This window comes from Macaca mulatta, chromosome 4 (genome assembly GCF_049350105.2).
Source record: "Macaca mulatta isolate MMU2019108-1 chromosome 4, T2T-MMU8v2.0, whole genome shotgun sequence".
In the NCBI taxonomy this organism is placed as follows: domain Eukaryota; kingdom Metazoa; phylum Chordata; class Mammalia; order Primates; family Cercopithecidae; genus Macaca; species Macaca mulatta.
This window is the reverse complement of record NC_133409.1, coordinates 152,565,484-152,580,001: the sequence shown is the minus strand read 5'-3', so window position 1 is coordinate 152,580,001 and position 14,518 is coordinate 152,565,484. Positions and strand designations below refer to the sequence as shown.

At 41.8% G+C, this 14,518-nt stretch overlaps 1 long non-coding RNA gene across 1 annotated transcript in view; it reads right to left on the bottom strand.

The window, feature by feature from the left end:
* Nucleotides 1-12,189, bottom strand: part of LOC144340511 (uncharacterized) — a 29,955-nt gene extending 17,766 nt beyond the window's left edge. The window contains exons 1-3 of the long non-coding RNA XR_013416695.1: nucleotides 12,099-12,189; nucleotides 11,768-12,001; nucleotides 7-76 (exon numbers count right to left, since the gene is read on the bottom strand). This is a non-coding gene — a long non-coding RNA (uncharacterized LOC144340511). The remainder of the gene's footprint in view (nucleotides 1-6; nucleotides 77-11,767; nucleotides 12,002-12,098) is intronic.
* Between the last annotated feature and the right edge of the window lie 2,329 nt (nucleotides 12,190-14,518).

The window sequence follows — 14,518 nt, the reverse complement described above, 5'->3', positions numbered from 1 at the left end:
ACATACCAGTTAGTTCACATCCCTGTTGGTGAAGGGCAGGCCCATTACTGGATGGACAATCCTCCTTGGTGTGACACTGTGGAGGGAGGGGCTATTTAGGCAAAAACACCTTCAACGACTATGATAAAAGCCAGAAGCTTAGAAAAAAACCCATGAGGCAATACTTGAGGATTTTTGTAAAACCTTAAATGAAATAATATCCAAACCTATGCCCACGAACCTAATAAAGTAGTTTACAATCATTACACTTGGATCCAGGTCATGTTTGAAGAAAATTCTGCATTACCTATAGATGTTAAATCTACTTGAGTAGCCTTTAATTCTAAGTTTGTGAATGGCTTTTCTTCAAAACGTTCTGAGCTTGGTAAAAGAGCCAGCATGAAATGGGAAACTATGCCCGCTTCTGATCTTGTCCATTTGGCAAATCAGTTGTCTGACCCCTTGAGGACACTATTAAGAAAACTGCTAAAATTCTTGGCGGGATGTGGTGGCTCATGCCTCTAATCGCAGCACTTTGGGAGGCCGAGGCAGGCAGATCATGAAGTCAGGAGATCGAGACCATCCTGGCTAACATGGTGAAACCCCGTCTCTACTAAAAATACAAAAACAAAATTAGCCGGGCATGGTGGTGGGCGCCTGTAGTCCCAGCTACTCAGGAGACTGAGGCAGGAGAATGGCGTGAACCCAGGAAGTGGAGTTTGCAGTGAGCCGCGATCATGCCACTGCACTCCAGCCTAGGCAACAGAGCAAGACTCCATCTCAATTTAAAAAAAAAAAAAAATTAAATTCACAAAAATTTAAATAGTACCGAGCATCCTCTGACCATAATGGAATAAAACTAGAAATCAATAACAAGAGGAATTTTGGAAACTACACAAACACATGGAAATTAAACAATATGCTCCTGAATAACTGGTGGGTCAATGAAGACATTAGGAGGAAAATTTAAAAATTTTTTCAGGGAGAGGGGTAGAGGAAGATGGCCAAATAGAAGATTTTACCAACAGACCCCCTGATGCAAAGGTACCAATTTATCAACAATCTACACCAAAAAAAGCACCTTCACAAGAACCACTCACAGTACCTGTTAGAGGAGGAAGAGTACAGCAATTGTGAGACATTGCATTGAACACAGTGGTTCCCTGATACAGCAGAAAGCAAAACCGCGTTGAATTCAGCTGATGCTGCCAACCAAGACAGTATCTAAGCCAGCCCTAACCAAAGGTGAATCAACCATTCCAGTGGTCAAAACTTGAGTTCTGGCTGGGTGCAGTGGCTCACACCTCTAATTCCGGCACTTTGGGAGGCCGAGGTAGGTGGATCACCTGAGGTCAGGATTTTGAGACCAGCCTGATCAATATGGAGAAACCCTATCTCTACTAAAAATACAAAAGGTAGCCAGACATGGTGGCGCATGCCTGTAGTCCCAGCTACTCGGGAGGCTGAGACAGGATAATTGCTTGTACCCGTGAGGCGGAGGTTGCAGTAAGTCAAGATCACGCCACTGCACTCCAGCCTGGGTGACAGAGCGAGACTTAATCTCAAAAAACAAAACAAAACAAAACAAAAACAAAAGAAAACTTGAGTTCTGCCAAGCCTCACCATCACGGGCTAAAAGGCTCTAGGGCTCTAGGGCTCTAAATAAACTTGAAAGTCAGTTTAGGCCACAAGGACTGGAACTCCTAAGCAAGTCCTAGTGCTGAATTGGCCTCAGAGCCACTGGACTGGAGGAGCACACGGCCTACTGAGACACCAGCTAGGGGGGCTAAGGGAGTGCTTGCACCACCCTTCCCCCAAACCCAGGCTGCAGAGCTCATGGATCCAAGAGAGACTCTTTCCTTCCACTTGAGAAGAGAGAGAAGAGTAAAGAGGACTTTTTCTTGCGTCTTGGATGCCAGCTCAGCCACATTAGAATAGAGCACCAGCCAGAATCATGCAGTCCACTCTCCAGGCCCTAGCTCCCACATCACATTTCTAGACACACCCTGGGCTGAAAGGGAACCCACTACCTTGAAGGGAAGAAGCCAGTCCTGGCAGGACCCATCATGTACTGACTAAAGAGCCCTTGGGCCCTGAATAACCAGCAGCAATAGCCAGAGAGTATGCCATGGGCTTTGGGTGAGACTCTGTGGCTTCCTGACTTCAGGTGAAACTCACCACATTCCCACCTTTGGTGGCTATAGGGTGAGACTCCTGCTTCAGAAAAGTGAAGGGAAAAGTAAAGAAGGCTTAGTCCTGCACCTTAGGTACCAGCTTGACCACAGGAGGGTACAACACCAAGCAGGCTCTTGGGGTCCCTGATTCCAGGCCTTGGATCTTGGATGGCATTTTTGGGCCTGCATTGGGCCAAAGGGGAGCCCACTACCCTGAATGGTAAGTCCCAGACCAGGCAACGTTCATCACAAGCTGAGAGCCCTCGAGTCTTAAGAAAACATCGGCAGTAGCCTGGCAATACTCTCCATGGGCCTGTGGTGATGTCAGCCATAGGGTGAGGCTCCTCTGCCTGTGGAAAGGGGGGAGAAGAGTGGGAAAGACTGCATCTCATGGTTTGAATGCCAGCTCAGCCACGGTACAATAGAGTACCAGGTGGAGTTCTAAGGTTTGCTATGCCAGCCCTTGGCTTCTAGACAGCACCTCTGGACCTGCCTGGGTCCTAGGGGAAGCCACCATCCCAAAGGGAAGGACACAAACTTGTCTGGCTTCACCACCTGCTGATTGTAGAGTCCCCAGGGCCTTCAGTGAACACAGGCAGTAGCCAGGTAGTGGTCACAGCCACCCTTGGGTGAGAATCAGTGCTATGCTGGCTTCAGGTCTCATCCAGCACAGTCCAGTGGTGGTGGCCACAGGGCTACTTGTGTCACCTCACCACCAGCTCCAGGTGGCCCAGCACAGAAAAGGAGACTCCATATGTTTGGGAGAAAGTAAGGAAAGAGAGCAAGAGTCTCTACCTGGTAATCCAGAGAATTCTTCCTGGTCTTATCCAAGACCACTAAGGCAATACCTCTACAAGTTTGGAATAACCACAGTGCTACTGGGCTTGAGATGCCCCCTAATGCAGATATGGCTTAGATCATAACACCCAAGTCCTTTTGAATACCTGGAAAACCTTCCCAGGAAGGACAGGTACATATAAACCCAGACTGCAAAGACTACAATAAATACCTAACTCTTTAATGCCCAGACACTGATGAACATCTATAAGCATCAGCACCATTCAGGAAAACGTGACCTCAGCAAACCATCTAAATAAGGCACCAGGGACCAATCCTGGAGAAACAGAGACATGTGACCTTTCAGACAAAAAATTCAAAATAACCACTTGAGGAAATTCAAAGAAATTCAAGATAACACAGAGGAGTTCGGAAGTTTATCGGATAAATTTAACAAAGAGATTGAAATAATTGAAACAAATCAAGCAGATATTCTGCAGTTGAAAAATGCAACTGATATACTGCAAGATGCATCAGTCTTTTAATAGCAGAATTAATTTTAAAAAGAAGAAAGATTTAGTGAGGTGGAAGACAGGCTATTTGAAAATACAGAGGAGACAAAAAAAAAAAAATGACACAGGCATACAAGATCTAGAAAATAGCCTCAAAAGGGAAAATCTAATAATTACTGGCCTTAAAGAGGAGGTAAAGAAAAGAGATAGAGGTAGAAAGTTTGTTCAAAGGGATAATGACAGAGAACTTCCCAAACCTAGAGAAAGATATAAATATCCAAGTAAATGAAAGTTATAACGTAGAGAAAGATATAAATATCCAAGTAAATGAAGGTTATAGAACACCAAGCAGATTTAACCCAAAGAAGACTACCTCAAGGCATTTAATAAGCAAACTCCCAACGGTCAAAGATAAAAATACAATATCCTAAAAGCACAAGAGAAAAAGAACAAATAGCATACAATAGAGCTTGTATACATCTGGCAACAGACTTTTCAGTGGAAACTTTACAGGTCAGGAGACAGTAGCATGACATATTTAAAGTACTGAAGGAAAAAAACTTTTACCCTAGAATAGTATATCCAGTGAAAATATCCTTCAAACAGAAAGGAGAAAAAAAGACTTTTATAGACAAACAAAAGCTGAAGGATTTAATTAACACCAGAACTGTCTTACAAGAAATGCCAAAGGGAGTACTCAATCAGAAAGAAAAAGATGTTAATGACCAATAAGAAATCATCAGAAGGTACAAAACTCACTGGTAATAGTTTAGTACACGGAAAAAAAGAAACAGAATATTATTATAACAAGGGTACTGTGGTATATAAACTACTCATATTTTAAGTAGAAAGACTAAAAGATGAACCAGTAAAAAATAACTGCAACAACTTTTTAAGACATAGATTGTACAATAAGATATAAATAGAAACAACAGGTTAAGAAGCAGGGGATGAAGTTAAGGTATAGAGTTTTTATTAGTTTTCTTTTTGCCTGTTTGTTTATGCAAACAGTGTTCACTTGTTATTAGCTTAAAATAATGGGTTATAAGATATTATTTGTAAGCTTCATGGTAACCGCAAATTAAAAAACATGCAACGGATACCCAAAAAACAAAAAGCAAGAAATTAAATCGTATCACCAGAGAAAATCACCTTCACTAAAAAGAAGATATGAAGGAAAGAATGAAGGAAGAGAAGACCACAAAACAACTAGAAAACAAATAACAGAATGTCCTCCCTTATCAATAATAACATTGAATATTAATGGACTAAACTCTCCAGTCAAAAGACAACATGACTGAATGGATAAAATAACAGGACCCAATGATCTGTTCCCTACAAGAAACGCATGTTGCCTATTAAAAAAACACATAGACTGAAAATAAAGGAATGGAAAAAGATATTCCATGCCAATGGAAATCAAAAAGAGCAGGAGTAGTTACACCTATATCAAACAAAATAGATTTCAAGACAAAAACTATAAGAAGAGACAGAAAAGGTCACTAAATAATGATAAAAGGGTCAATTCAGCAAGAGAATATAACAATTGTAAACAGATACACACCCAACACTGAAGCACCCAGTTATATAAAGCAATTATTATTACAGCTACAGAGAGATCAATCTCGATACAATAACAGCTGGAGACTTTAGCGTCACAGTTTCAGCACTGAACAGATCATTTAGACAGAAAATCAACAAAGAAACATTGGACTTAATCTGCGCTACAGACTAAATGGAACTAATAGATATTTACAGAGTATTCTGTCCAATGGATGCAGAATACACATTTTTCTCCTCAGCACATGGATCATTTTCAAGGATCTGTATGTTTGTCACAAAACAAATCTTAAAACATTCACAAAAATTGAAATATCAAGCATTTTCCCTGGCCAAAATGGAATAAAACTAGAAATCAATAACAAGAGCAATTTTGGAAACCATACAAACACATGGAAATTAAACAACATGCTCCTGAATCACTGGTGGATCAATGAAGACATTAAGAAGAAAACTGAAAAATTTCTTGAAGCAAAGGATAATGGAAACACAACACACCAAAACTTCTGGGATACAGTAAAAGCAGTGCTAACAGGGAAGTTTATAGCTGTAACTGGCTACATCAAAAAAGAAAAAAACTTCAAATGAACAATCTAACAATGCATCTTAAAGAACTAGAAAAGCAAGGGCAAACCAAACCCAAAATTAGCAGAAGAAAAGAAATAAAGATCAGAGAAGTAAATGAATTTGAAATGAAGAAAACAATACAAAAGATGAATGAAACAAGTTAATTTTTTGCAAAGTTAAACAATATTGACAAACCTTTAGCCAGACTAAGAAAAAAAGACAGAAGACCCAAATAAATAAAGATTAAAAAGGACAGATTACAACTGATACTGCAGAAATTCAAAGAATCATTAATGGCTACTCTGAGTAAGTATATACCAATAAATTGAAATACCTAGAAGAAATGGATAAATTCCTAGACACATACAACCTACCAAGACTGAACAGTGAAGAAATCCAAAACCTGAACAGACCAATAGCAAGTAATGAAAGTCAAAATAAAAAGTCTCCCAGCAAAATAAAAGCCCGGGACGCGCTGGTTCCACTGCTAAATACTACCAAACATGTAAAGAAAAACTAATACCAATCTTAGTCAAACTACTCCAAAAAGAAGAGGAGGGAACACTTCCAAATTCATGCTAGGAGGCCAGTATTACCCTGATACCATAATCAGACAAAGGCACATCAAAATAAAGAAAACTGGCTGAGTGCAGTAGCTCACGCCTGTAATCTCAACACTTTGGGAGGCTGAGGCAGGTGGATCACTTGAAGTCAGGAGTTCAAGACTAGCCTGGCCAACATGGTAAGACTGTCTCTGCTAAAAATACAACAATTGGCCAGGTGTGGTGGCGTGTGCCTATAGTCCCAGCTACTCGGAAGGCTGAGGCAGTAGAATCGCTTGAACCCAGAAGGTGGAGGTTGCAGTGAACTGAGATCATGTCATTGCACTCCAGCCTGGGTGACAGAGCAAGACTCTGTCTCCAAAAAGAAAAGAAAAGAAAACTATAGGCTAATATCACTGATAAATATTAATGCAGAAATCCTCAGCAAAATACTAGCAAATCAAAATCAGTAACACATTAAAAAAGATGGTTCATCATGACCAAGTGGGATTTATCCTAGGGATGCAAGGACGATTCAAAGTATGCAAATCAATCAATGTGATACATCATATCAACAGAATGAAAGACAAAAACCATATGATTATTTTGATTGATGGTGAAAAAGCATTTGATAAAATTCAACATTCCTTCATGATAAAGACCCCAAAAAAACTGAGTATAAAAGCAACATGGCTTAACATAATAAAAACCATATACAACAGACCCACAGGTGTATCACACTGAATGTGGAAAACTTGAAAGCCTTTCCTCTAAGATCAGGAACACAGTAAGGTTGCCTTCTTTCACAACTGTTATTCAACATAGTATTGAAAGTCCTACTTAGAGCAATTAGACAAGAGAAAGAAATAGAGGTCAAATTCTCTTTGCTTGCAGATGATATAATCTTACATTTGGAAAAATCTAAAGACTCCACCAAAAAACTATTAGAACTAATAAGCAAATTCAGTAAAACTTGCAGGATACAAAATCAACATACAAAAATTAGTAGCAGGCCGGGCATGGTGGCTCACACGTGTAATCCCAGCAATTTGGGAGACCGAGGCAGGCAGATCACTTGAGGCCACGTGTTCAAGACCAGCCTAGCCAACATGGTAAAAACCCCATCTCTGCTAAAAATACAAAAAATTAGCCAGGCGTGGCCGTGGGTCTCTCTAATCCCAGCTAATTGAGAGGCTGAGGTACAAGAATCGCTTGAACACAGGAGGCAGAGGTTGCAGTGAGCAGAGATCATGCCTCTGCATTTCAGCCTGAGCGACAAAGTGAAAGTCTGTCTCAAAAAAAAAAAAAAAAAAAAAAAAAAAAAAAATTAGTAGCAGCAGGACGCGGTAGTTCATACCTATAATCTTGTCACTTTAGGAGACCAAGGCAGGAGGATCACTTGAGTCTAAGAGTGCAAGGCCAGCCTAGGCAACACAGGGAGACCCCCGACTATACAAAAAAAAATTTTTTTTTGAGACGGAGTCTCGCTCTGTGGCCCAGGCTGGAGTGCAGTGGTGGCCATCTCGGCTCACTGCAACCTCCGCCTCCCCGGTTGACGCCATTCTCATGCCTCAGCATCCCAAGCACCTGGGTCTACAGGCGCCCGCCACGATGCCCAGCTAATTTTTTTGTATTTTAGTAGAGATGGGGTTTCATCATGTTGGCCAGGATGGTCTCGATCTCCTGACCTCGTGATCCGCCTGCCTCAACCTCCCAAAGTGCTGGGATTACAGGCGTGAGCCACCGCTCCCAGCTAAAAAAAAAAAAAAATTTTTTTTAATTAGCTGAGTATAGTGTCACCTGCCTGTGGTCTCAACTACTTGGCAGGCTGAGGTGGTAGGTTGAGGCTGCAGTGAGCTATGATCCCACCACTACATTAGTCGTTAGTACAAGATCCATTCAATGAGGGAGATAGACCAATCTATTTTAATGTAACAGAATACAAATATTTAACGATGGGGATTCAGGTTGTATCTCACCTCTAAGAAATTACCACTTGCTAAGACTTCCAGTACTATGCTGAATAGAAGTGATGAAAGTGGGGATCCTCGTCTTGTTCCAGTTCTCAGGGAAAATGCTTTCATCTTTTCCCCATTCAGTATAATGTTGGCTGTGGATTTGTCATAGATGGCTTTCTGTGTCAATTTTGCTGAGAGTTTTAATCATAAAGGGATGCTGGATTTTGTCAAATGATTTTTCTGCATCTATTGAGATGATCATATGATTTCTGTTTTTAAAATCTGTTTATGTGGTGTATCACATTTATTGACTTGTGGTTTTTTGTTTTTTGGCTTTGGGAGGCGAGTTTAGTAGAGATGGGGTTTCACCATGTTGGCCAGGCTGGTCTTGAACTCCTCATCTCAAGTGATCTGCACGTCTCAGCCTCTCAAAGTGCTGGGATTACAGGCATGAGCCACCACACCCGGACTGACTTGTGTATGTTAAACCATCCCTGCATCCCTGGTTTGAAACCCACTTAATCATGCTAGATTATCTTTTATATGTTGTTGGATTCAATTAGCTAGTATTTTATTGAGTATTTTTGCATGTTCATCAGGGATATTGGTCTAGCCAGAGCAAACAGACTAGAGAAAGAAATAAAAGGCATCCAAATCGGAAAAGAGAAAGTCAAATTATCGCTGTCCACTGATGACATGATCATATACCTAGAAAACCCTAAAGACTCATCGAAAAAGCTCCTAGATCTGATAAATGGATTCAGTAAAATTTCAGGATACAAAAATCAATGTAGACAAATCAGTAACACCAACAGTGACCAAGCTGAGAATCAAATCAAGAACTCAACCCCTTTTACAGCAGCTGCAAAAACAAATAAAATATGTAGGATATACCTAACCAAAGAGGTGAAAGGCTTCTGCAAGAAAAACTACAAAACACTGCTGAAAGAAATCATAGATGACACAAACAAATGGAAACACATCCCATTTTCATGGATGGGTAGAATCAATATTGTGAAAATCACCATAATGCCAAAAGCAATCTATAAATTCAATGCAATTCCCATCAAAATAACATCATCATTCTTCACGGAATTGGAAAAAAACAATCCTAAAATGCATATGGAACCAAAAAAGAGCCTGCATAGCCAAAGCAAAACTAACCAAGAAAGAACAAATCTGCAGGCATCACATTAGCTGACTTCAAACTATACCACAAGGCTATAGTCACCAAAACAGCATGGTATGGGTATAAAAATAGGCACATAGACCAATGGAATAGCATAGGGAACCCAGAAATGAAACCAAATACAGCCAACTAATCTTTGACAAAGCAAACAAAAACATAACGAAAGGACACCCCGTTCAACAAATGGTGCTATGATAATTGTCAGGCCACATGTAGAAGAACAAAACTGGATCCTTATCTCTCACCTTATATAGAAACCAACTCAAGATGGATCAAAGACTTAAATCTGAGACCTGACACCATAAAAATTCTAGAATATAACATCAGAAAAACTCTGCTAGACATTCTTTAGGCAAAGAGTTCATGACCAACAACCCAAAAGCAAATGCAACAAAAACGAAGATAAGTAGATGGGACTTAATTAAACTAGAAAGCTTCTGCACAGCAAAAGAAATAATCAACAGAGTAAACAGTCTACAGAGTGGGAGAAAATATTCACAAACTATGAATCTGACAAAGAACTAATATCCAGAATCTACAAGGAATTCAAACAAATCAGCAAGAAAAATAAATAATCCCATCAAAAAGTACACTAAGGACATAAATAGACAATCTTCAAAAGAAATATACAAATGGCCAACAAACATGAAAAAATGCTCAATATCACCAATTCTCAGAGAAATGTAAGTCAAAGCCACAATGCCATACTACCTTATTCTTGCAAGAATGGCCATAAAAAAATAAAATAGATGTTGGCGTGAATGTGGTGAAAATGGAGCATTTTCATACTGCTGGGAGGAATGTAAAGTAGTACAAACACTACGGAAAACAGCTTAGAGATTCCTTAAAGAACTAAAGCTAGATCTGTCATTTGACCCAGCAATCTCGCTACTGGATATCTACCCAAAGGAAAAGGAGACATTATACAAAAAAGATACTTGAGGCCAGGTGCGGTGGATCACGCCTGTAATCCGAGCACTTTGGGAGGCCGAGGCGGGCAGATCACGAGGTCAGGAGATCAAGACCATCCTGGCTAACACAGTGAAACCCTGTCTCTACTAAAAATACCAAAACAAAATTAGCCAGGCATGGTAGCGGGCGCCTGTAGTCCCAGCTACTCAGGAGGCTGAGGCAGGAGAATGGCGTCAACCCGGGAGATGGAGGTTGCAGTGAGCCGAGATAATGCCCCTGTACTGCAGCCTGTGCAACAGGGCCAGACCCCATCTCAAAAAAAAGAAAGAAAAAAAGAAAAAGATATTCGTACAAGCAGATTGATAGCAGCACAATTCGTGATTGCAAAAACATGGAACCAGCCCAAATGCCCATCAATCAATGAATGGATAAACAAAATGTGATATTATATATAATATATAATATATATTATATATATATAATGGAATACTACATAGTCATAAAAAGAAAGGAAATAATGGCATTCAAAGCAACCTGGATGAAGTTGGAGACCATTATTCTAAGTGAATTAACTCTGGTATGGAAAACCAAGCATTGTATGTTCTCACTTATAAGTGGGAGCTAAGCTATGAGAACACAAAGGCATAAGAATGATACAATGGACTTTGGGAACTGGTGGGGGAAGGGTGGGAGGGAGGTGAGGGATAAAAGACTACACATTGTGTACAGTGTACACTAATCGGGTGCTGGATGTACCAAAATCTCAGAAATCACCACCAAAGAACTTATCCATGTAAACAAACACCACCTGTTCCCCAAAAACTATTGGAATTTAAAAATGTTTTAAATAAATAAAATTAAAAGAAATTTTAAAATGGATTATTTGCTTTCAAAAAAAAGAAATCACCACTTGTACAGTTTCTGTGTAATGTGAAATATGAATATCCACAACTACATGAAAAGCTGTTAAAAATAATCCTCCCAGTCCGGGCATGGTAGCTCACACATGTTATTCCAGCTACTGGGAAGGCTGAGGTGAGAGAATCCCTTGAGCCCAGAAGTTCGAGGCTGCAGTGAGCTATGATGGCGCCACTGCACTCCAGCCTGGGTGACAGAGAGAGACCCTGTCTCTAAACACAGCAATAATAATCCTTCCTTTTTCAAATCAATATTTGTGTAAGGCTAGATTTTTAAAAATATACACTTCAATCAAAGTAAGAGAATGGCTAGGATGCAACTGGAGGCCATAAACCTAAGTGACTTAATGCAGGAACATAAAACCAAATACTGCATCTTCTCACTTATAATTGGGAGCTAAACACTGAGCGCACATGGACATAAACATGCGTACAACAGACACTGCAGACGACTAGAGTGGAGAGGGTGGGGACATGGGTTGAAAAACTACCTGTGGGTACTATGGTCACTACCTGAGTGACAGGATCCATACCCCAAACCTCAGCATGAGACAACATACCCATGTAACAAATCGGCACATGTACCCCCTGTATCTATTTTTTTTTTTTTTTTTTTTTTTTTGGAGACAGTTTCACTCTTGTTGCTCAGGTTGGAGTGCAATGGCGTGATCTCGGCTCACCGCAACCTCTGCCTCCCGGGTTCAAGCGATTCTCCTGCCTCAGCCTCCTGAGTAGCTGGGATTACAGGCATGCACCACCACGCCCGGCTACTTTTGTATTTTTAGTAGAGACGGGGTTTCTGCATGTTGATCCAGCTGGTCTCAAACTCCCGATCTCAAGTGATCCACCTGCCTCGGCCTCCCAAAGTGCTGGGATTACAGGCGTGAGCCACCGTGCCTGGCCACCCCCTGTATCTAAAATAAAAGTTAAAATTTTAAAAATTAGTAAATAAGAGAATGTATGCTATGAGCCAAAATGACGCTTGCAAAATTTTCCAAGAACGACACTTACGAAAATGAAAAATAATCACTCTTCTTGTTACCAAAAATCTTGGTAGCTGCAGAAGGTGGGATCTTTCCTCATTGGGAGTCGCAGAGCCAATACATGAAACCGAAAGTGAGCCTCAAGCAGAGCAAGTTTTATTTCCTGCACAGGACTTCTAAAGACTAGAACAGCTCTCCCAAATCAACTTCTCCGCTAGTGAGGCGGCTAGTGAGGAGTGAGGGGGCTAAAACGTGGTATTGCTCTAATGGAGGAGTTGGGCATTAAAAGTGAAGGGGAGGAATATTCATATGTTTTATGGGAACAGGCATTGAACTTCTCCAAACCGGTAATACTGCTTTCCTTTCGGTCCTTTTAGGACTTCTACTCATTGTCATGGAGATTGTCAACTGTCACGGCACGGATGGGAGTGCAATTTAGCTTGGAAACGGGATTACAATGAAGCGTGAGGTCTTTCTGAAGTCATTTGGCCGGCTCTCTTGGTTGTAACCAGTCTCAGCTGGTTTGACCTCAAAGGCAACTTCTTGAATCAGATCCTGTTTTTTTTTGTTTTTGTTTTTGTTTTTTGTTTCTTGTTTTTTTCCCCAGATGTCTCACTCTGTCGCCCAGGTTGGAGTGCAGTGGTGTGATCTCGGCTCACTGCAACTACCACCTCCCGAGTTCAAGCAATTCTCCTGTCTCAGCCTCCCGAGTAGCTGGAATTACAGGCGGGCACCACCACACCCAGCTGATTTTTGTATTGTTAGTAGAGAAGGGGTTTCATCATGTTGGCCAGGTTAGTCTTGAACTCCTGACCTCGTAATCTGCCCTCCCCAGCCTACCAAAATGCTGCGATTACAGGCGTGAGCCACCGTGCCCTGCCTATACATTGTTAATTTTGGAAAAATTAAAAGTTAGGTGGGTTTTTTGCATTAAAAATATGTTATTTCCGCTCAAGAGATCAAGACCATCCTGGCCAACATGGTGAAACCCCGTCTCTACTAAAAACACAAAAATAAGCTGGGCGTGGTGGCACACGCCTGTAGTCCCAGTTACTGGGGAGGCTGAGGCAGGAGAATCGCTTGAACCCGGGAGAAGGAGGTTACTGTGAGCCAAGATCGTTCCACTGCACTCCCGCCTGCGGACAGAGCAAGACTCTGACTCAAAAAAAAAAAAAAAAAAAAAAAAAAAAACCACACAAAAAGTTGTTTCCATTAACATGTAATGGGTTATTAATATTATATTAAATGAATTAATACTTTTAATATTTTGTTTTAATCTGTTTTAATTTTTATATGATAAAACTTGACACAAGCCACAGAAACAAAATTTATTTGGGTCCTCACTAATTTCTTTCTTTTTTTTTTTTTTTGAGACGGGAGTCTCGCTCTGTCACCCAGGCTGGAGTGCAGTGGCCGGATCTCAGCTCACTGCAAGCTCCGCCTCCCGGGTTCACGCCATTCTCCTGCCTCAGCCTCCCGTGTAGTTGGGACTACAGGCGCCCGCCACCGCTCCCGGCTAGTTTTTTGTATTTTTTAGTAGAGACGGGTTTTCACCGTGTTAGCCAGGATGGTCTCGATCTCCTGATCGTGATCCGCCGTCTCGGCCTCCCAAAGTGCTGGGATTACAGGCTTGAGCCACCGCGCCCGGCCCTCACTAATTTCTTTTTGGAGGCTGGAGGGCAATGGCGGGATGTTGACTCACCGCAACCTCCGCCTCCTGGGTTCAAGCGATTCTCCTGCCTCTACCTCCCAAATAGCCAGGCCTCTACCTCCCAAATAGCCAGGATTACGGTCATGCGCCGCCACCCGCCCGGCTAATTTTTTGGATTTTTAGTAGAGATGGGGTTTCTCCATATTGGTCAGGCTGGTCTCGAACTCCCAACCTCAGGTGATCAGCCCGCCTTGGCCTCCCAAAGTGCTGGGAGTACAGGCGTGAGCCACCGCGCCCAGCTGGGTCCTCACTAATTTCTAAGCGTGCACAGAGATACTGAAACCTAAAAGTTTTTACGGCGGGCTAATTGCTGGGGGCGGTGGCTCACGCCTGTAATTCCAACACTTTGGGATTTAAAACAATACAGTATTTAACAATACAGGCTCACGCCTGTAAACACAGTACCTTGGGAGGCCGACGTGGACGAATCGCTTGAACCCAGGAGTTTGAGACTAGCCTTGGCAACATGGCGAAAACCCGACTCTACAAAATACAAAAAAAAAATCAGCGGGTAGGCGGGTCGCAGTGACTGACGCCTGTAATCCCAGCACTTTGGGAGGCTGAGGGGGGCGGATCACGAGGTCAAGAGATCGAGACCATCCTGGCTAACACAGTGAAACCCCATCTCTACTAAAAATACAACAAATTAGCCGGGCGTGGTGGCGGGCGCCTGTAGTCCCAGCTACTCGGGAGGCTGAGGCAGGACAATGGTGTGAACCCGGGAGGCGGAGGTTGCA